General features: G+C 39.8%; 1 protein-coding gene and 1 long non-coding RNA gene across 6 annotated transcripts in view; one reads left to right on the forward strand and one right to left on the reverse strand.

Annotated features, from left to right (window-relative positions):
• The window catches only part of LOC145521812 (uncharacterized), a 33066-nt gene extending 30857 nt beyond the window's left edge, over positions 1 to 2209 (forward strand). Inside the window, exon 4 of the long non-coding RNA XR_014065711.1 lies at positions 518 to 2209. This is a non-coding gene — a long non-coding RNA (uncharacterized LOC145521812). The remainder of the gene's footprint in view (positions 1 to 517) is intronic.
• The window catches only part of KCNQ5 (potassium voltage-gated channel subfamily Q member 5), a 600369-nt gene that overhangs the window by 481764 nt on the left and 96915 nt on the right, over positions 1 to 21690 (reverse strand). The window lies entirely within an intron of this gene.

Consider the following 21690-nt stretch of genomic DNA (forward strand, 5'->3'; position numbering starts at 1 on the left):
GTTGACTCAGCTTGGGGTCACATACTTTTACCCTGAAGCTTGTCCTTATGCCTGAAAAGTACATGATGGCTGCCATCTTGAACCACAAGGCAAACTTGAAGATGGAAATCACACATTATGAATAGTACCAGAAAAAGAAATAAGGCTCTTGGATCACTGATATTTATGGAATTATCACATCAATGTTGGAGCGCCAACACCTAGAACTTATGTAGAACAGAGAAATAAACCTCTACCTTATTCAAACTCACCATTATTTGGTATAGCTGTTAAATGCAGCCAAACCTAATTGAAACAAATTCTAAAATCCATTTCCTTTTTGTTTCTAAATGACAATTGTTCAGTCTTCTGTGGATTTTCTAGTTTTCATTGTGCTTTGCCTGGTGGCTTTTGCTGGAGAAGATGACAAAAGCCAGTTAGCCAGCCAGTAGGCAATACCTTCCCAACTGCCCCCTCATTTCACTTAAAACTTCTACCTGCCTTCTTACAACATTATCTGTTTCTATTAATTCTGCAGGAATCTGGATGTAGAGACATCTACCAAGCTGTTCCTTCTCAGCTTCACGTATACAAAGCCATAAGAAGAATCTAAAAGGACTTAATGAGAAATATGCTAGAACCATGTGAAGAAAACTTTTTAAATGCCTCTAAAGGACATAAAAGGCAACTTTAACAATCAGAAACATATGCTATGTTCTTGGATAGAAAAACTCTAAAGACCTTTGTCTTCTCAAAGCTAATGTGTGACTGTATTAATAACTGCACCCAAAATGAGTCAATATTTTTTTTCCAGAACAGAATAAGTTCATTCTGAGGTTTATATAAAAGAACAAGAACAACAGCAAAAACCAAGAACATCCAGGGAAGTTTGGGAAACACTGAGGAGTAAGTAACTCTATCACCTAAGATATCATGAAACCTCAGTCATTAAACCAATATGGAACCTGCGTGCCTGAATAGAGATGTAAAATTTTAAAAAGGTTCACATATAGACACCAAAATATATAGAATTTTGGCATATGATAAAAGTAGCATTTCATATCTGTGGAGACAAGATGGACTATGCAAGAGCTGGTATAAACAACTGGGTGAAAGTGAAAGTCTTAGTCACTCAGTCATGTCCAACCATGGGGTCTTGGCAAGCCCATTGACTGTAGCCTGTCAGGCTCCTCTGTTTATGAAATTCTCAAGGCAATAGGCAAGATTACTGGAGTGGGTACCCATTCTCTTCTCCAGTAGATCTTCCCAATGGAGGGATTGAACCCATGTCTACCACATTGCAGGTAGATTCTTTACCATCTGAGCCATCAGGGAAGCTCACCGTTAGAAAGCTGGGTAGCCATAGAGGAAAAAGCTGGGTCCCTATCTTATGCATATACAAGAACAAGTTCTAAAGAGATCAGAGACTAAATGTTAACAAACAAACAAAGCAATAAAATTATAAGAAGAAACGTAATTGAGAATTCTTTTAATAACTTTAGAGAAAGGCTTTTCTATCACACAAAACCTAGACGCCACAAAAGAAAAACTGATCAATTAGACCATGTATTAAAGAAATGCAAATAAAATTCTAAATAGTTTTTTGTAAAAAAAAAAAAAAAGCTATAATAAAAGTCAATATATATGAAGAAGATTTGTAATTTCAATAACCAGTAAAAAGGACTAATTCCTTGGTATACATGCAGCTCCTTGGTCAATACCTACTAAAGGCACTAAGAAAAAAATCCAAAAACTCAATGAAACTTGGTCTCAGTCTAAGAACAGTCAGTGTTTTAAACAATACAAATAGCTCTCAAATACATGAAATAAGTTCTTCCTCATTTATAATAAAAGCAACACAATTTCATTTTTCAGTGAGGAAACTGGCCAAACTTCCTATAAGGGAAGTGGGGAGAGGGAAGGGGGAGGGTCAGGATAAACACTGGGGATTAAGAGGTACAAACCACTGGGTATAAAATAAGCTACAAGGGTATGTTGTACAACATGGGGAAACCAGTGAGTATTTTATAATAAATGTAAATGATTAGAACCTTTAAAGATTGTGAATCACTATATTGTAACCTGTAACTTGCATAATATTGTACATCAGCTATACTTCAATTAATTTTTTTTTCATAAAATAAAGGAAAAATATGCATATTACTGAGAACTTTACGTTCTGGAGACCTATGTGAGGTCACATTAAAGAGGCATAAAAGTGTCAAAAATAAATTGAAAGTAAACTCTTTCTTTCTTTCCTTGTCTTGAAAATCCCAATGGCTTCTGAATACATTCACCAACACAGAAGATGATGCAACCTCCTTCCCTGCCTGGCTAATCCCCAAAGAGCATCAACACCTCAAAAGGTCAAGGGAGCAGAGGTTTAAATGTTCTTGCCTGGTTGGGCTTTGACACAGCAGACTATTCTTTATGTAGCTTCTGATCCAAGGAGCCTCAAAAGACAGGTGCAGCTGCCCCTGACCAAACTTGCGACCTAAAGCAAAGTCCAGCTGAGGCAGCCCAGATCAGCCAAATTTCTACCAGCCTAACTGTCTTGTGGGGAAGAAATAAATGCTTCCTGAATGCCCTGGGGTTTAGGTCATCGATCGCCCCGTGTTACTGTGGTGTGTGCCATACTCAGTCACTCAGTCGTGTCCAACTCTCTGTGACCCCATGGACTGTAGACAACCAGGCTCCTCTGTTCATGGGATTTTCCCAGCAAGAATACTGGAATGGCTGGCCATTTCCTCCTACAGGAGATCTTCCCCACCCATGGATCAAACTTGTGTTTCCAGTGTCTCCTGCACTGGCGTGTGGATTCTTTACCACTGAGCAACTGGAGAAGCCCATTATTGAGGGTAGCTGCTCACTAATATAGCAATTCACAAGCCTCAAGAATTATTGAAGGAGTAACAGTTGTTAGATGTTTATTCCAATTCATTTCATGGGCAATTGTTCTAAAGTCATCGCTATTTGGAACATGTTTACAAATGTCCAGAAAAATCCAGAAAATTATGAAATTGCTTCTCAGAAAATCATGGGCATGTTGTTTGAGAGGGAGGGTGCTGAGTATGTAAATGCTGTACCTGACTTTAAACTGAAAACATTCCATTTAATATGAGGAAGATTGGTATCATGAAAGAAAAGTCTTATATGGTAATTGGAAATCATTACCTCAGAGATGAAGATGACATTTTCTGCACTTTTTGTTATGAATTTCGATACAAATGAAAAGTAGAAATCTCCAGCTGGGGAGCCAGAATGAGTCTATATGGAGCTGCTGCCCAGGGGGCTCTCAGCTCATCCTTCCTCTGCTCTGGGTGAGGACCCCGCTGTGCTATGTAGGGACCATGGTTTCATCTGCCCCACATCAAGGAAACGTTTCCCTCTGTGAAAACGGCAGTGCAATGGCAGTTAACCAGCAGATTAAGATTTTGAGGCGAGTCCCTTTCCCCCACACCCTGGCAAGTGTGGGCCATGCACCACAGAGCTGAAGCCATCTGTCTCCTCTCCCTCTTCCTATCCTCTCTCTCTCCATCAGATCCAGTTGCTGTAACAGGTCACCATGGACTGGGTGGGTCACACACAGACATTTATTTCTCATGGTTTGGAGGCTGGAAGCCCCAGATCAAGGGGCAGATGCCTGGAGAGTCTGCCTCCTGGTTCTCAGATGACTGTCTTCTTGTGTTTCTTTACAGGGTGAGGGTATCTTCACATCCTCACTCCTCTCTGAGGGCACTGATCTCACTCCCTGGTGCCCCACCCATGGGCCCTGATCACCACCTGACACCACCACACAGGAGACTAGGATTGCAATGCTAAGTACTTGGGAAAGATACAGACATTCTGTCTACAACACTGTCCTAATTTTATTCCTCACTGTTCTTTCTTTGCTTCAACCACAAAACAGACTTTTAAAAAGTATGTATTTTTTATATTTAGTCAATAACATTTCAGAATCTATTCTCCACCTAACATTGCTGTCTAATCATCCTATCATCTCTCTCTATCTGCAACCCCTGCACTGGCCAGTCACCTTTGACAACAATTTAAAAGGTGCCCTGTTTATTTTTAAGGTTGAAATTTATGGAAAGAAGTCATTTGTTGTGAGAAGGTGATAATAATAAAAAAAAAGTATTTTATCTATAGATTGTAAATACTTGGCTTTCTCTGATAAATTTAAGGGGTCATACTTGTATTATTAAGCAAAAATTCTGTTTTCAAATTTCTTTTTTTTTTGTATATTATGTGAAATGAAAGTTTTATGTACAATGAATCCACACATTCTACACACAAATGACTTTGGGAATGAGGTGTTTTGGAAACTGCACTAAGTAAGATATGATGATGAATCCATTTTTGTTTTTAAATGAACTGTCTGATAAATGTTTGATTTTATAATTTATTTTTATCTAAAATGGGATTCTTGATGAGAATAAAAACTAATTCTTATAGAAGTTATTTTCTTATTATACTTATTAAAGATAAGTCATGTCCTACCACATATATTACTTTTAAATTAATCAGTGAAATTACTTCCCCCAACTAGCAATCAATGTAATCAATCGGTTTGGGGGAAATTTGTGTAACCATAGGAAAAATGATTGCTACTTGACTTTCATTAAATGTATTAAGAATTTAAACATTTTTATAATATGTTTATATATTGACTCCAATTTAACCATTATTTTGTCATTAATTAGATTATAATTTGATATCTCATTAAGAAGACTATTTGAAAGGATAACAAGGATCTTCTATTACATGATTTTTTAAATTAATCATTTTAGGGGAAAATTATAAGGAAAAAAAATCCCTGTTGTAGCATACAAATCAATTTTTAATTCATTCTTTAGAATTGTTTATTAATTTCATCATGGGTGAATTCATATTAGGATTACACTGAGTTGTTTAAATCTGTTGTGCCCTAATGCAATTGTGTCTTAAGTAAAACAGCTTGTATTTCTGCTCTGACGCCTACGGTAAGTTAAAACTGTATGTTTTCTATTTGACTTCAAATGCCTCTTTTTAACTGAGAGACCCACACCAAAAGGGCACAGATAGACATTCTGTGCAAGGACGAGCCGTTGGATACTCACAAGCCACAGGTCATCAAGTCCATAAAGTAATACATGCTTGGTTTAGCCCTGCCTCTCACTTCTCAGCCCTGGTTCTCATGCCTGGTGAAAGATGCAGGCGGACATCACGTTTGCCACTTTGTCAAATGACTTCTCCATTTCCCAGTTTAAATCCACTTGTGGGGTGTGTGAGTGAGTCCAGAGTCAGAATGCCTCCCCAGAGCAAAGTAAACAGTTCTCTAAGACACTGGGTTAGCAGGCAACATTTCAGGCAACAAGAGCCTGAAACTTTTGAGACTGCCTCTTCTGTACAATATTTCAGCAAGAACACAGACAGACAGACTGTCTCACAGGTCTGAGAAGAAATCCTCAGTTGCTAGTTAGGTAAGTTTAATCCCTTACATTATTTAGAAAATTAAGTCTTTCTTTCAATATTAGAGGCCAACGGAAAAAAAGAAAAATAGTTCATCTTTCTTTGCTTTAAAAATAATAAAAGACGAGGGGTAGGTTCTGAGACATCTACTTAGTACCTTTATGTATAGTTATTCTTTTTCTTTATAAAAATTAGTTTTAATTTCCCCTAGTGTTCTTGTATCAAGCTCCCTTGGCAATATGGGGCTATTTATGAAATAAATAAAAATGACCAAATCCAAGTCTCTCTAAAACAATTAGAGGGCAACGGAGGAAAAAATATCAATACAAATTATATAAACGCATACAGAAATAAAAGACTTGCAAATAAGCCCGGGTTTCTAAATAAGAAATCACATCAAAAGAAACTCAATTACTTAAAGATCATATTACAACATTAGCAGACAAAGGAAGTGCAGAAGATGTAATAGAACTTAATTTTAGCATCGGAGCTCCTGAACTGGCATTTGAAAAATGAATTCAGAGGAGCTGGGACTGGAGAGCTCTCACTTGCACCAAAATAGCAGGAAGGGTTGTAAGGGGAGGTAATGATGAATGGCAATGCATTGAATCTCAGAGTTTTTTTTTTTTTCTTCAAAACTGGTTCTAAAATGTATTCAAAGTACTGTATTCAAAGTATCTAAAATGCCAAAGTATTCATGTGACCATCTTTGATAAAAGAAAGAGAAGAAGGAAGGAAGCCAGGCAAGGAGGGAGGGAAGCAGGCAGGCTTCCTGTATCTCCTGCCCATTGAGGTTGAAGCATCTCTCAACAGTAGGCTTCCCTACAAGCCTGCGAGCCTCAGGACCCCAACACACGTGGTGGCAAAGCACCACATCGGGTATTAGATTCTCAATTTCCTCTCGTGTCTCACATGATTGCTTTGTAAAGTAACAGGAATATCAAGACTCATATGATGGAATAAGAAGTAAAAAAGAAAACTACATACTTAACTCTTACTGTATTCCAGGTGCTGTGCCAAGACTTGAAATTTATCATCTTACTGAATCCTAAAAATCAATTTCAATATTATCACTCCCATTCTACAGATGAAAACACTCAATTTCTTGTTTCTTAATTTTTATTTATATTGGAGTATAGCTAATTTAAATGTTGTGTTAGTTTCAGGTGTAAAGCAAGATGATTCCATTAAACACATACCTGTATCTTTTTTTTTTTCTGATTCTTTTTCATTATAGGTTATTACAGATTAGTGAGTACAGTTAATTGTGCCATACACTTGGTCCTGTTGTTCATTTGTTTTATATATAGTAGTGTGTGTCTATTAATCTCAAACTCCCAGTGTATCCCTCTCCCTGAGCTTTCCCTTTTGGTAACCATAAATCTATTTCTTTTCTTTTCAGACAGCCAATAACTTGTGAAGCTAGAATCAAAACAGTCTGAGGCTCTCTCATTATACCACTTCCATATTATTACTGATGTTATTGTAGCTATTTTAACGATTATCACATTTACATTCATGGAGTTAACAGATAGGGAAACAAACAAAAAAACACATTAAAACATAAACAATACGGTTAAATAGCTCTTCAAGACAATGATCAGAGATGGACTGAACAGTAATTCACGGGATGCCCAGCACAGCCCGGTCCTTCCCCTGGTTCAGCCACCAAGCCAATTCACTTCTATGCGGAGCATCTCTCAACTTCACAGCCCTATGAGGCTGATTCCAATGAAGACACTGAGGCGGAGAGGTCAATAAACTTCTCCACGGTTAGAATCGGGATTGAAGCCCAGGTGCTCTGATTCAGAGATTTGCACATAACTACTCCTGGGTGGAGACCTTCATAACTGGATGCACAGATCTCGACTGCCCTAGAATTCCAGAGGAGGGCAGTGTCTCTTGGCTGGGAGGAGCCAGGAAAGTTTTTAAACCAATAAGAGAAAGGATTAACTCAGAGCTTTGAAAAACTAGGTGAACTAACAGAAAAAGGAAAACAAAACAAACAAACAAAAAAGGGCTTAACGGTGTGAAAGCACAGGCTGGTCCAGAGACAGTGCGGGGACCCACGAAGGAGGAACAAGGGCCTGAAAAGAGGGGCACTTGGAAAAACAGAAGGGGTGGTTTTCTATGGCCACCATGACAAGTTACCGCCAACTTACTGACTTAAAGCAAATCTGAATCTACTAGTGCTAGACGTCAGGAGTCAGAGTCAGTTTCACTGTGCTGAATTCAGGTGTCAGTAGGACTGGTTCTCTCCAGGGTTGGGAGAGGAGAATTTGTTTGCTCTGCTTTTTCAGCCACTAGAAGCTGTGTGTCTTCCTTCTAAGGCTCCCGTCTCCATCTCCTGTCCTCCCAAACTCACCAACGCGCCTCCCTCTCTCAGGGAAAGAGCCCGATGATGACACAGGCCCACTCACACGACAGGACAATCTCTCCATTGCAAGTGAAGTGAAGTCGCTCACTCGTGTCCGACTCTTTGCGACCCCGTGGACTGTAGCCCACCAGGCTCCTCCGTCCATGGGATTCTCCAGGCAAGAATACTGGAGTGGGTTGCCATTTCCTTCTCCAGGGGATCTTCCCCACCCAGAGATCGAACCCAGGTCTCCCACATTGCAGGCAGATGCTTTAGCCTCTGAGCCACCAGGGAAGCTCCATTGCAAAGTCCTCGGTATAAGCCCACCTGCAAAGTCCCTTCACCATGTAAGGTACTCTATTTCCAGTTTCCGAATCTGCTTTTCTTTTTTCTTTTTTAAATCGAAATACAGTTGATTTACAATGTTGTGTTAGTTTCAGGTGTATAGTGCAGTGACTCAGTTGTACACATTCACGTATATGTATGTGTGCATGCGTGCTAAGCCGCTTCAGTCATGTCTGACTCTTTGTGACCCCATGGACTGTAGCCTGCCAGGCTCCTTTGTCCACGGGATTCTCCAGGAAAGAGATAAACAATAAGGACCTACTGTATAGCAAAGGGAGCTGTGCTCAATATTTTTTAATTACCTGCAGTAATTAACTACAGAAAAAATCTGAAAAATAATATTTGATATAATATATAAACAAATAACATATATGTAATAATACTCAAAAACTATATATTTAATATATAGAATAATAAATATAAGGACATACTATATATATACACACACACAGAAATAAATATGTATAATATATACTTTCACATATTAAATATATGCATGTAATATATATATTCTTTTTCAGATTCTTTTCTACTGTAAGTAATTATAAAATATTGAGCACAGTTCCCTGCGCTATACAGTAGGTCCTTATTGTTTATCTATTTTATATGTAGTGATGTGTCTGTTAATCCCAAACTCTTAACTTATAACCCCCTCACTTTTCCCCTTTGCTTTTTATGTCTGTGAATCTATTTCTGCTTCATAAATAAGTTCATTTGTGTCATGTTTTTAGAGTAAACATATATGTGATATCATATGACATTTGTCTTTCTGACTCACTTCACTTAGTATGATCATCTCTAGGCCCATCCATATTGCTGCTGGTGGCATTACTTTATTCTTGTTATGGCTATTATTTCACTGTATGTGTGCCGCATCTTTACCCATTCATCCGCTGATGAACATTTAGCTTGCTTCCATGCCTTGGCTATTGTGAGTTGTGTTGCTAATGAACACTGGGGTGCATGCATCTTTTTGAATTCGAGTTTTCATCTTTTCTGGACACATGCCCAGGAATGGGATTGCTGGATCATACCGTAATTCTATTTTTATGTTTTTAAGGAAACTCAACACTGCTTTCCAAGTGGCAGCACCACTTTATATTCCCACTAACAGTTAGTGAGCTCCCTTTTCTCCACACCCTTTCCAGCATTTATTATTGGTAGACTTTTTGAAGATGCTCATTATGATCTGTGTGAGGTGACAGGTCATTGTAGCTTTGATTTGCTTTTTTCTAATAATTACCAATGTTAAGCATCTATTCATGTGCCTCTTGCCCATCTGTAGGACATGGACATCTTTGAGGGGACATTTATCAGCCTACCATGCAACGTGATGGTGAAGGACTCTGTACCAAACTAGAGGTTAGTGAGAATTACTGAAGGATATTTAAACAAGGAAGTAGCATGATTAAAGTAATATTTTAGGTCTACTAATCTGGCATTTAAGATTATTCATCTATTGCAATGGTTCTCAAAACTTAGAATACATAAAAATCACACTTTGAGTTTGTCATAAAATAAAGATTTCTGGGCCCCTTCTTTGCAGATATTCCTATCTATTGAGTCATTCAGACCAAGAATCTTTCTTTTTTTTTTTTTAAACTCACAGGTGATTCTGATACAGGTGATCCTAGAAATACTTTGACAGATGCTGGTCTGACACTTAAACACTTCCATAAATCTACACTCACTCCCTCCTCACTCCACACAGGGATCAGATCAGAATAAAGAAACATAAGGCACAAAAATAAAACACATATTTTCACCTATTTGCAAATTTATTTGTAAGATGTATCAAAAACCTAAACTAATAGCAATAAAATAAAAAGTCACTATTTCAAGCATAAGGAGGAAAAGTTACCTGTTTCTGATGAAGGGTAAGAAGACTTCTTAGAACTGTTTTGCATCTCACTCACTGGACACTTACTGTGGGCTAGGTACTGCTCTACGCATTGCACAGTGTCAAGTCATTTACTTCTCTCTCATAGTTAGTATTTACATCATTTCATGGATGAGTAAAGTTTAGAGGGTCTGAATAGCGGGTACAATATCACGCAGCTAGAAAAATGACAGAACTAGTGTTTGGCCATTGTCTATGTGGCTTCTAAATTCATACACTCCTTACTTTGCTGCTTTGTCTTCTGCAGGATGGCAATCCACAGGAGATTAACTATTCTACTCATAACGGTACATATAAATCTACAATGCCTTACTAGACATCCTTGATTCTTTTTAAGAAGGGGGAGAGATAAGAGTGGACAGAGGGAGAAGTGATGATTAAGAACTGAAAGTCAGTGTTTTCTCCTGGCGCCCGGCCACCATCTCTGGGATACCAACAAAGCCCTTCTTTTCCATGGTCTGAATTTTTCCAACCTGAAAATAAGAGGACTAGACAAAGTAATGTCTAAGATCCCCTTCCTGTTTTACATTTCCAGGAGTTTTATGATGATAACAATTATGAATCACATCAAACATCACACATCACTCTACATTGATTCAATTATGGTTTCCTCAAAGAAAGATTTCTATGTATTAGCAGAAACCTCTTTGGCTGAAAAATCACTAAATAAGGAAGAAGTTGAAGAAAATTACATGCTCGACCTTGCCTAAAATCAGTAGGAACAAAGGGAAAAGGAAATATCCTTTACCACTTATCACTACTTCCACGGATGCAGAAACGTAAATAACACAATACAGCCTCTGCTCCAGGGAGGCAGAAGTTTCCCTGAAACAGGTGACAGTGAACTTGGTAGCTTCAGAAACCTAAGCAAACACAGAGAAGTAGTTCCCTGGGAGTCTCATCATCTCTCATTTTAGATTCAGTGTGAAAAAGCATGAATTCCACTGCCAAGAAAAACCAGCAAACCTGCCAGTAGGCTAAGAGACTAGGCACTTAGAGCAGAAAAAAGCAAAGGAGGAGAAAGTAACACTACAAAAGGCTGATACAGGGACTTGGAGCTCTGGGTCTGGAGCCACTGAGTGTGGGGCCCAGGGCACTGCAGGGGCCAGGCATGACCAGGGGTAGGATAATGACCAGCACTTCTCAGGGGCCAGGCAGACAGATGGCTTTGGATCTCGTGTCTGATGCTGACTTGACTGTACTGAGCCAGCCTGGAGTCTGATTTACACGAGGCTGGAAAGGATGGGCAGGAGGAGGAACATGATACCCTTTCCACGTCCTTCAGGCTCCTTGGGCCTCAACAGGAGGCCTGAGTCCTTGAGGAGGCGCCTCAGAAGAGGTTCAGACAGCTGCCTGTGGGAGAGGGTTCCTGGGGTGCAGAGAGGGGACCACTGCCGGGTGCATGCCTGAGGCGCGCAGAGGAAGTGAGGGAGGAGCCTACTAGAGCACCTCCGTTTTAGGCTCCCATAACTAGTTTTTTTTTTTTTTTTTTTTCTTTTCTCTTTCTCTTTTTTTCCTTTTGATTGACGGACAATTACAATAGTATGATGGTTTTGCCACACATCGGTAAGAAGTGGCCACGGGGATACACGTGTCCCCTCCATCCTGAAACCGCCTCCCACCTCCCTCCCCACACTATCCCTCTAGGTTGTCACAGGCTTTGGGTGCCCTGTTGCATGCATTGAACTCAGACTTGTTATCTATCTTCCACATGGTAATATACATGTTTCAATGCTATTTTCTCGTATCATCCCACCCTCTCCTTCCCCTACTGAGTCCAAAAGTCTGTTCTTTGTGTCTGCGTCTCCTTTGCTGCCCTGTACGTAGGATTGTCAGTACCATCTTCCTAGAATCCACATAAATGCGTTAATACACATAATTGTCTCTCCCTTTCTGACTTACTTCACTCTGTGTAATAGGCTCTAGGTTCACCCACCTCATTAGAACTGATTCAAATGCATTCCTTTTTATAGCTGAGTAATAGTCCATTGCGTATATGTACCACAACTTCCTTATCCATTCAACTTCCGAAGGACATCTCGGTTGCTTCCACATTCTAGCTATTGTAATTAGTGAGACAATGAACGTTGGGGCACAGGTGTCTTTTTGAATTCTGGTGTCATTGGGGTATACATGCAATAGTGAGATGGCTGGGTTGTTGGTGGGAATGCATACTGATACAACCACTATGGAGAACAGTATGGAGATTCCTTAACATGCTAGGGATAAAACTACCACCACTACTGGAGAAGCTTGGGCGACACTGAGGAGCCCATGTAAGCAGAGTGAGCGCAGAGAGGAGAGGCCCTCACGTCTGCAGAGACCTGGGGCCCCTCTTCTGCCCCCTCCCACCACCCCGCTGTCCACGCAGCAGACTTCATCTTTGGGGAGGGGAGACTGTCAGGCTTTCCCAGTGCTTCTCAGAGCAAAGAAAGAATAATGCTTTCCATGTGCAAACCTAGCAGAGGAGGAGTGTGAAAATCTGAGTGGGAGTTCAGACCTCTGCCGCTTCCGCCAAGATTACAGTTCTTCCATTCAGGCTGCCTGTTTCAAGGGAGGACAGTTCAGTTTTGTTCATCTCTATGTGCCCCAGAGACCCTAACAAATAGCACGTGCTCAATAAATAGTCTTTGAATGAATGAATGAATGTCAGATGAACACTCTCTCCTCTGATGCCAGGAGCGTCTTTTTTCCCCCCACTGACTACAATTTACATCTTCGTTGTGAGCTACTGTATTTCTTATGAGCCATTTTTTAGAAAACAAAGCTAGAATATTTTTACATTTCAACACAAAAGGAGCAAATGATAAAATACAAGCATGTACAAAAGCAGGCCCACAATGGGACTTCTACTGGGGAGCAGGGAGAAACGGGCCTTTTTTGTCCTGCCTTACCTGGGTACACCCTTGAATATGTGAAAGGATTTCAGATAAGACTGTCAGAAGGAGCAGAAGGGAAGAGTCGCAAGACTTGCCTTAGCTCTAAAATCTCTAAGTGGAAAAAAAAAAAAGGCAAGATACAGATAAGGCAGCTGCCGCTTAATGCCACCAACTGCTTGATGGAAGACGGGCGAGCTGTGCAAGCAGAGCAGCAAAGGCGGAGGCCGACATCTGTAACGTAATTAACTATGCAAACCCTCTTAAGGAGCAGTTCCAAGCAACACTTTTATAAGATCATGGATATCAAAAGGAATTCAGAAAAAGGAAATGCTGGCTGCCAGGGTAACCTGAGTGTCTCAGGAAAGCCACTCAATGGAAACTTTTAGCTACTCTTTGTAGCTCTTCTCCAAAGTCAAGGTGAAAAAATGAGGGCTGCTCCATGCATGAGGGGTATGCGCTGGGGTGGCTGCGGCGGGTGGCCCAGGGCATGAAACACAAGCTTTGCCCTCTAGAAACTTAGGGTTGAGGACTGGCCATGCGATGTTTGGTGGGAAGAGTCAAGTGGGGTTCCAGGGCAGGGCTCCACCTTCTGCTACACATACTGTACAGTCAAAGCTGAGCAAAGATCTACTTAGCAAATAGATTTGAACAAACAAAGGAATGTCTCAAATGCCTCCTGAGTGCTAGGGATATTGTTTCTGCTTTTAGCAAAAATCCCTTAAGTACAAAAACAAAAGTATTCACCCAGTGGCTTAGAGAGATGCTAAAAAATGGAGAGGCATCCTCGTGGAAGCTGCCTTAGAGATGCTGTGTAACCAGCCTTTAAGTATGCAGGTAATTCTGAGACAAAGAGCCCTCTGCCTACAGCCCTCATAAAAGTTTGTTCCCAAAATGGGTTCCTACACTGACCCTTTATAGGTGTCATTTTCGGAAAGCATGTGTCACCCAAAATCATTTTCCAGTAACACGTGACTTGGTAACTCCTGGGAAACCCAAGGTGAGCAACAAAGGGGTTGCAACAGGCCATTCACAACACTGGTGGGAGAAGGCTGAGTGTTAGGCATCCGGATGGTCTGGATTCACTCAGAATGATAACCAGCACTCTCTTCTGTGATGTAACTTATGAAGCTCATCAGATTATGCCTGTAACACCCCAATTCTCTGAGCTCATGACTCACTTTTTTTTAAAAAGCAGAAACAGTGCTCACAAACAACTTACTATCTTTAAGTATACTCCTTCCCCACTAGAACACAGACTTCTCAGGCACTGTGTTTTGTTTATGGCTATTTTCCCGGTCCCTACAACACTCTTTGGTACTTGACGGGTGCTTAATAAATATAGTGTTGACCGAATTCATAAATGAATTTAAATTGCTGTTCTGAAACAGCACAGGGGAGACAATGGCTAAAGAGAAACAAGAAGTTCATGTGTCACTTTATGAATATGTGTCCCTGAAACCTCTTCTCAAAAGATTGCTTTTGTTAAAAAACAATTTTCTCCTTGTCTCACCAAAGTTGAACATTTCTCTCAAATGCCAGGAAGTCTAACATGATAAGGTACGTGTCTGACAGCTGACATCTGCCCCACAGACAGTAACTGAACACCTACTGTATCCTGGGCACTCTGACAGTCACACACCAGTGAACCAAACAGATGTGGGCTGATTCATGTAGTAAGAAAATACATTTAAACTTGTGGCTACAGAGCCAGACTTTACAAAATGTGGTGCCCAGGATTAATCTGTAGAAAGGAAAGCTTCTGTTCCAAGTCACAATTAAAAATGTGTAAAAAATAGATAACCAACAAGAACCTAATCTAGAGCACATGGAATTATACTCAGTATTTTGTAATAACTTATAGGGGAAAAGAATCTGTAAAGGAATCTTTATATCTATACATCTATCATCTGTCATCTGTTTATCTAACTGAATCACTTTGCTGTACATCTGAAACTAGCACAACATTGTAAATGAGCTATACTCCAATAAAAAAAAAATGATGAAATTTTAGAAGTAACAATCAAAGATCATGGTAGCATCTCTAATGCAAGGTCTCAGCCACCCTATTGCAAAAACCCAAATGAATATTCAATTAAACAAACTGTCATTTTTAAAAAATTTTCCTTGGAAATATGTCCCATTCTTGGTATAAATTTTATTTGGAGAGCCTGTGAAAGGTCACTTGAAATTTCCTGTGATAAACAATATAAATAAGGTGGGTACCGACACTTTTCATGGCAAATAGATGGGGAAACAATGGAAACAGTGACAGATTTTATTTTCTTGAGCTCCAAAATCACTGCAGATGGTGACTGCAGCCATGAAATTAAAAGACGCTTGCTCCTTGGAAGAAAAGGTATGACCGCCCTAGACAGCACATTAAAAAGCAGAGGCATTACTTTGCTGACAAAGTACATATAGTCAAAGCTATGGTTTTTCCAGTAGTCATGTATGGATGCGAGAATTGGACCATAAAGAAAGGTGAGTACCAAAGAATTAATGTTTTTAAACTGTGGTGTTGGAGAAGACTCTTGAGAGTTCCTTGGACTGCAAAGAAATCAAACCAGTCAATCCTAAAGGAAATCAGTCCTGAATATCCATTGGAAGGACCGATGCTGAAGCTGAAACTCCAATACTTTGGCCACCTGATGCGAAGAACTGATTCATTAGAAAAGACCTTGATGCTGGGAAAGATTGAAGGCAGGAGGAGAAGGGGATGACAGAGGGTGAGATGTTTGGATGCCATCACCGACTCAATGGACATGAGTTTGAGCAAGCTCTGGGAGTTGGTGATGGACAGGGGAGCCTGGCGTGCTGCAGTCCATGAGGTTGCAGAGTCAGACATGACTGAGTGACTGAACTGAACTGAACACCACTTGGGAACAAGATGCAACTATAACATATCAGGAATTTTTGTATGGTTAGAAATTAGTCATAAAGGCAAATCCAAAAGAGGAGTTCTAAAATAATTTTGAAGAATGGTAACATCATTGGAGTAGGTGGAAAGTTTATCATGGTGTCTATTAACTCCCATTGTCTTATTTAAATGTATGTGTTCTTGATTCTCAGTAATTTTTTTGTTGATTTACAGTGTTAATGTCTGCTTTAGAGCAAATTGATTCCATCACATATATATATATATGTACACAAAATTAACATATATATGTATATATATATATACATTCTTTGAAGTATTTTTTCCATTTCCATTATGGCCTATCACAGGTTATTTACTACAGTTCCCTGTACTATACAGAAGGACCTTGTTGTTCACCCGCTTTATTTATAATGGTTTGCATCTTCAATCCCACATTCCCAACCCATCCTTCCCCACCCCACCCCTTTGGCAACCACAAATCTGTTCTCTGTGTCTGTGAGTCTGTTTCTATTTCATAGATAAGCTAATTTGTGTCATATTTTAGATTAAATCTCAGGATTTTATACTTACACTTTAAGGCTGCATTCCTAAAAGAATAATTTTTATTCATCACCTTATTATTATTTTATTGTTTTTCCCTAAAGAAATCACTCATAGGACACTGCTGCAAACATTTAAAAAAATACATCCTTAAAAGTGCAACATAATTTTAATAATAGGGCTATAATAACCTACTAGCATAGAAAATGTATTAAAATTTAAAATACAGTGGAAACTGTCCCAGAGAGGGTCTATTGGAAATGAAGATTTGGCCTGCATTTGATCAGATCTGGTATTTTAAAATCAATTTAGTAGTTTTTTTTTCCCCCACAACCAGTTCCTTATATCATTTGCTTTAAGTTTTAGGTCTTTCTTCCAAACAGATGTATGTAGTTTGTAATCTATTTATGTCAAAGATAGTAAGGCTTCTTGATGTTTTAATACCTTTTAGAAGTTCTTTGGAATAGGTGTTTCATTAATTAGGTGACACTAATAAAATTATTGTCATAAATTATTACAAATATGGTAGTGCATTTTCTTTAAATATGTATACATGTTATTAAAATATTTGCATTAAGTGAAAGATCAGAAGGTATATAAATGTTAAAGAGCACAAGAATTTTATGTTTGAGAACTATTTGTGAGATGTAAGCTTATCAGCTATGTTTTAACTTGCTACAAATTACTGAACTAAAAGTGTTCTGTGTGAAAGTATCTACTTTTCAAAACAACCCCCTCATAAATTCTACTACATTATTTTGTCTATGATACACATAAATATCACGCTCTAGATGCAGACTCTAGTGTGATGAAGCAAATATTCTCTCATATTTGTGTTTAGTGTATTTCATCCTTAACAAACTGTATGAGTTCTCATTGTCTTGAAATAGGCGCATAATTATGATCTCAAATATATTCTTATGATTTTACATGTAAAAACATAAAAGTAATTTTACCATAAACATTAGTCATGAACTTATAAGTTTTGATATATCTTATGGAGGAAAATTATTGTATAAGATGTAAAATTTCACAAGGCAAGTGAAAAACTGAGACAACTTTAGAATATTCAGATATTGTGAAATTATCATCCTTTTAACAACTCAGTATGAGAATATCATTATAATTCCATAATACTTGATTATCTAGTTACCGTTAAAATACCATAACATAAAAACAAATATTTTTTAAGACATTTTATAATGTCATCTTATAAATGATTTCCCATTTTAAATTTAAATGTGTCTGTACATCAGAGTGGGCTTCCCAGGTGGCACCTAGTGGTAAAGAATACGCCTGCCAATGCAGGTAGACTTGAGATGCTGGTTCAATCCCTGGGTTGGGAAGAGCCCCTGGCGGAGGGCGTGGCAACCCATTCTGGTATTCTTGCCTGGAGAATCCCATGGACAGAGGAGCCTGGCAGGCTGCAGTTCATGGGGTTGCAGAATTGGACACTACTGAAGTGACTTCACACACACACACATACATAGATAAAAGTAAGCAGTTACAGAGGATGAATAATTCTATTCTAATCTACAGCCTGGTGATTATAATACAAGCCTTCCTTGACTTATGCTGGAAAGTCCCAATAAATCCATCATAAGTTGAGAACATATCAAAATTCATTGAATACACCTGACCTACAGAGCATCATACTTAGCCTAGCCTACCTTAAATGTGCCCAGGACACTTACTTACATTAGCCTATAGTTGGGCAAAATCATCAATAAAATGCCTATTTTATAATAAAGTGTTGAATAGCTCATTTAATTTATTGAATGCTGTACTGAAAGAACATTTGTCAGTGTACGGGAGCCTCACTCTTGTTATCCCGTAGCTGGTGGGGAGCTGTGGATCTCTGCCACTGCCAAGCATCGTTGGACCACAAATCACTAGTCCCGGAAAAGATCAAAATTCAAAATTCCAAGTGTAGTTTCTATTGAATGCACCTTGCTTCTGCACCACTGTAAAGACAAAGAACCGTTGTAGACCAGGGACCGTCTGTATTCTACTGTACACCGAAAATCTGCTAAGAGAGTGGATCTCAGTTATTCTCAACACACACACACACACACACACACACACACACACAGAGGTAACTGTGTGTGCGGACAAGTATGTCTTTGTTAGTTTGACTACAGTATTCATTTCACTCTGTACAGCCAGCTATTCCTTGGTATCCACAGGGGATTGGTTCCAGGACCTAGCACAGATATCAAAATCCATGGATACTTATATAAAGTCCTTTCTATAAAACGGCATAGTGTTTGCAAATAACACACGCATGCATGTGTGCATGTTAAGTTGCTTCAGTCATGTCCAACTCTTTGCAACCCCATGGACTGTAGCCCGCCAGGCTCCTCTGTCCATGGGATTTTCCAGGCAAGAATACTAAAGTGGGTTGCCATGCCCTCCTCCAGGGATAACACATGCATATCTTCCCATATATGTCAACTCATCTCTAGATGACTTATAACACCTAATACAATGTAAATGCTATGTAAATAGTTGCTGATGCACAGAAAATTCAAGTTTTACTTCTTGAAACTTTCTGGAATTCTTCTACACCCATGAGTTGGATCCATAGATGAGGAACTCATGGATATCGAGGCCAACTGTGCAGGCATATCAAAACATCAAGTTATAGCCTTAAATGTATACAGTTTTTTATTTAAACAACAACAAAGTAAGTGACACAATATTACGTTGGTCATTGCCTCAGCTGGGAAGAGGGTCCCTCCTCTTTACCTGTTAGGGAGGGACCTGTTGAGAATCAGCTTCTTCTCTTTGGTCCTCTTCTCATCCTGTGCTTCAGAGTCTGTGCGAAACCTCTGCACCAAGAAAGCCTTTGTAATAATCAAAGGGCAAACACTGACTGGGAGCCTACAGGTCAACAGCTACTGTTTGCAAGTGAAGGTAAGACCCCTGGGGGCTTGGCCTGGGGATTTGGGCTGGGTTGGGGAAATTTGATTCGTCCTTGAACACCTTGAGAGCAGGAGTGCATTCTTCAACAATCCCACTGGTGGGAGGGTGGGTGGGTGGGTAGGTAGGTAGGTTGGTGGGTAGGTGGGTGGGTTAAGGAGGAGGTGGGCATGTAGGGAGGTAGGTGGGTGGGTAGGTAGGTAGGTGGGTGGGTAGGTAGGTGGGTTAAGGAGGAGGTGGGCATGGAGGGAGGTAGGCAGGTGGGTAGGTAGCTAGGTAGGATGGCGTTAATCTTCACACTCACTCAATTTCCCACCTAAAACTGACCACTTTAGGGACGAATTACATTCTCATTTACTTCAATCCAATTAAATAACTATTTGTTAGTACATTATCTGGTAAGTGCTTCTTTGTCATAAAACATATTTACACAACAACTTTGATTCCAATAGAAAGACAGGTTATTTAATGATTGGAGCAAATACTATGTTATTTAGTTAAATTGTATAATTTTAAAACTCTTGCCTACATTTAAAAAGATCCACTTAGTTTACAAAAGCAATTAATCCACTCCCTGAGACTGTGTTTTGACTTTGCAACATGTATTTTTGTTTGTTCATTTCCTTTATTATCTTCTGTTAGAAAACTGTTCCTAGCATTAGTTTATTCCAAATACAATGGTAAAAATCCACAAGATTTATAGCCCAGACTCCCTGGTGCCCATGAATATGATCCTCAGGATATGAGGGGAAATCATGTTTTTGCTATTTTTTAACTGACTTAACATCAGCAGTTCTCATTTAGAAGCCGACAGAAGTCAGCCTGTACTAGGATTCTGAGGCAGAGTTGATAATTAAGCTCTAAATCTGACGGTCATTAGTGAAGGCAGAGCAGCTCTCAGATAACATCCAAGGCTACCACTCCCCATACTGATTATAAAGAGCTTTTTAGGTCCTTCTGTCATCAGCAGTATTAGGCATGGAGACACAGACACTGCTCCGGAGCCCCATCAGAGACAGGACAGTGAGAGGGTTGGCCACGTGGCACAGGACATTCCATGTGGAGGAAGCATCTCTGTTCTGACTCTGAAGACAGTGTGAAGCTTCCTAGTAAGTGGGGTATAAGACCTCCTCTGTGGCTACAGCTCAGAGACATAGAGCATCAGAGAAGCACAGCATAGCAGTTAGTGCTGCTGTACCGCTGAGGTGCCCACCTCCAGAACACATCGGAGGGAACCTTGGGACATCTTAGAAAAACATTATTTGATATGAACTTGAAACCTCAAATAGGTAATCAGGTAGAAATGAAGCCTTATTAATAAGTTCAGTTCAGTTCAGTTCAGTTGCTCAGTCATGTCCGACTCTTTGCGACCCCATGGACTGCAGCATGCCAGACCTCCTTGTCCATTACAAACTACCAGAGTTTACTCAAACTCATGTCCATTGAATTGGTGATGCCATCCAACCATCTCATCCTCTGTCGTCCCCTTCTCCTCCTGCCCTCAATCTTTCCCAGCAAAGGGTCTTTTCAAATGAGTCAGCTCTTTGCATCAGGTGGCCAAAGTATTGGAGTTTCAGCTTCAACATCAGTCCTTCCAATGAACACCTAGGGCTGATTTCCTTTAGGATGGACTGGTTGGATTTCCTTGCAGTCCAAGGGACTCTCAAGAGTCTTCTCCAACACCACAGTTCAAAAGCATCAATTCTTCGGCGCTCAGCTTTCTTTATAGTCAAACTCTCACCTCCACACATGACTACTGGAAAAACCATAGCCTCGACTAGACGGATCTTTGTTGACAGAGTAATGTCTTTGCTTTTTAATATGCTGTCTAGGTTGGTCATAACTTTCCTTCCAAGGAGTAAGCGTCTTTTAATTTCATGGCTGCAGTCACCATAAGTAAACAAATAAAAAACAAGGATGTACCAAGCACGTAGGTCTCTAAAGCACCCAGAATGTCCTACCCAGCATCTGTCAGTGCTAGTAGAGGGGTGAATGGAGTCTGTGAGCGAACAGAAGAGGCTGAGTCCTGCCCAGGACTGTGGCCAAGGGCTCACGGCTGAGCTGACCCTTGAGTTGGGTTTCTAAGAATGAATGGGATTTTAGTACATTGTAAGGGGAGAGAGGTGTTCATTCCAGATGGAAGAATGAGATGAAAAAAGGCAAATCCAGAATGCAAATTTCATAAACGCCCATTCTAGAAGCAACACCAGGGGCGATGTTCAGAGTTTGTGGTGAGAGTCTTGGGAACTATCTGGAAAGGAGCCAGAAAAGCAAGAGGGTTGGGGGCAATTATCTTATGAGATTATGTTTTATTCTCCTGTAAACATTAAGCTGAACATTTTCGAGAAGGGCAGTGATGTGAGCTCTTTTTTTCTGTAAAATCAAGGGCCCCATGGGGGTGTGGACTAGAACAGACACATGAAAGGCATTTAACTATTGT

Source organism: Giraffa tippelskirchi, chromosome 9 (assembly GCF_054371585.1).
Source record: "Giraffa tippelskirchi isolate mGirTip1 chromosome 9, T2T-mGirTip1v1.2.pri, whole genome shotgun sequence".
Classification (NCBI taxonomy): domain Eukaryota; kingdom Metazoa; phylum Chordata; class Mammalia; order Artiodactyla; family Giraffidae; genus Giraffa; species Giraffa tippelskirchi.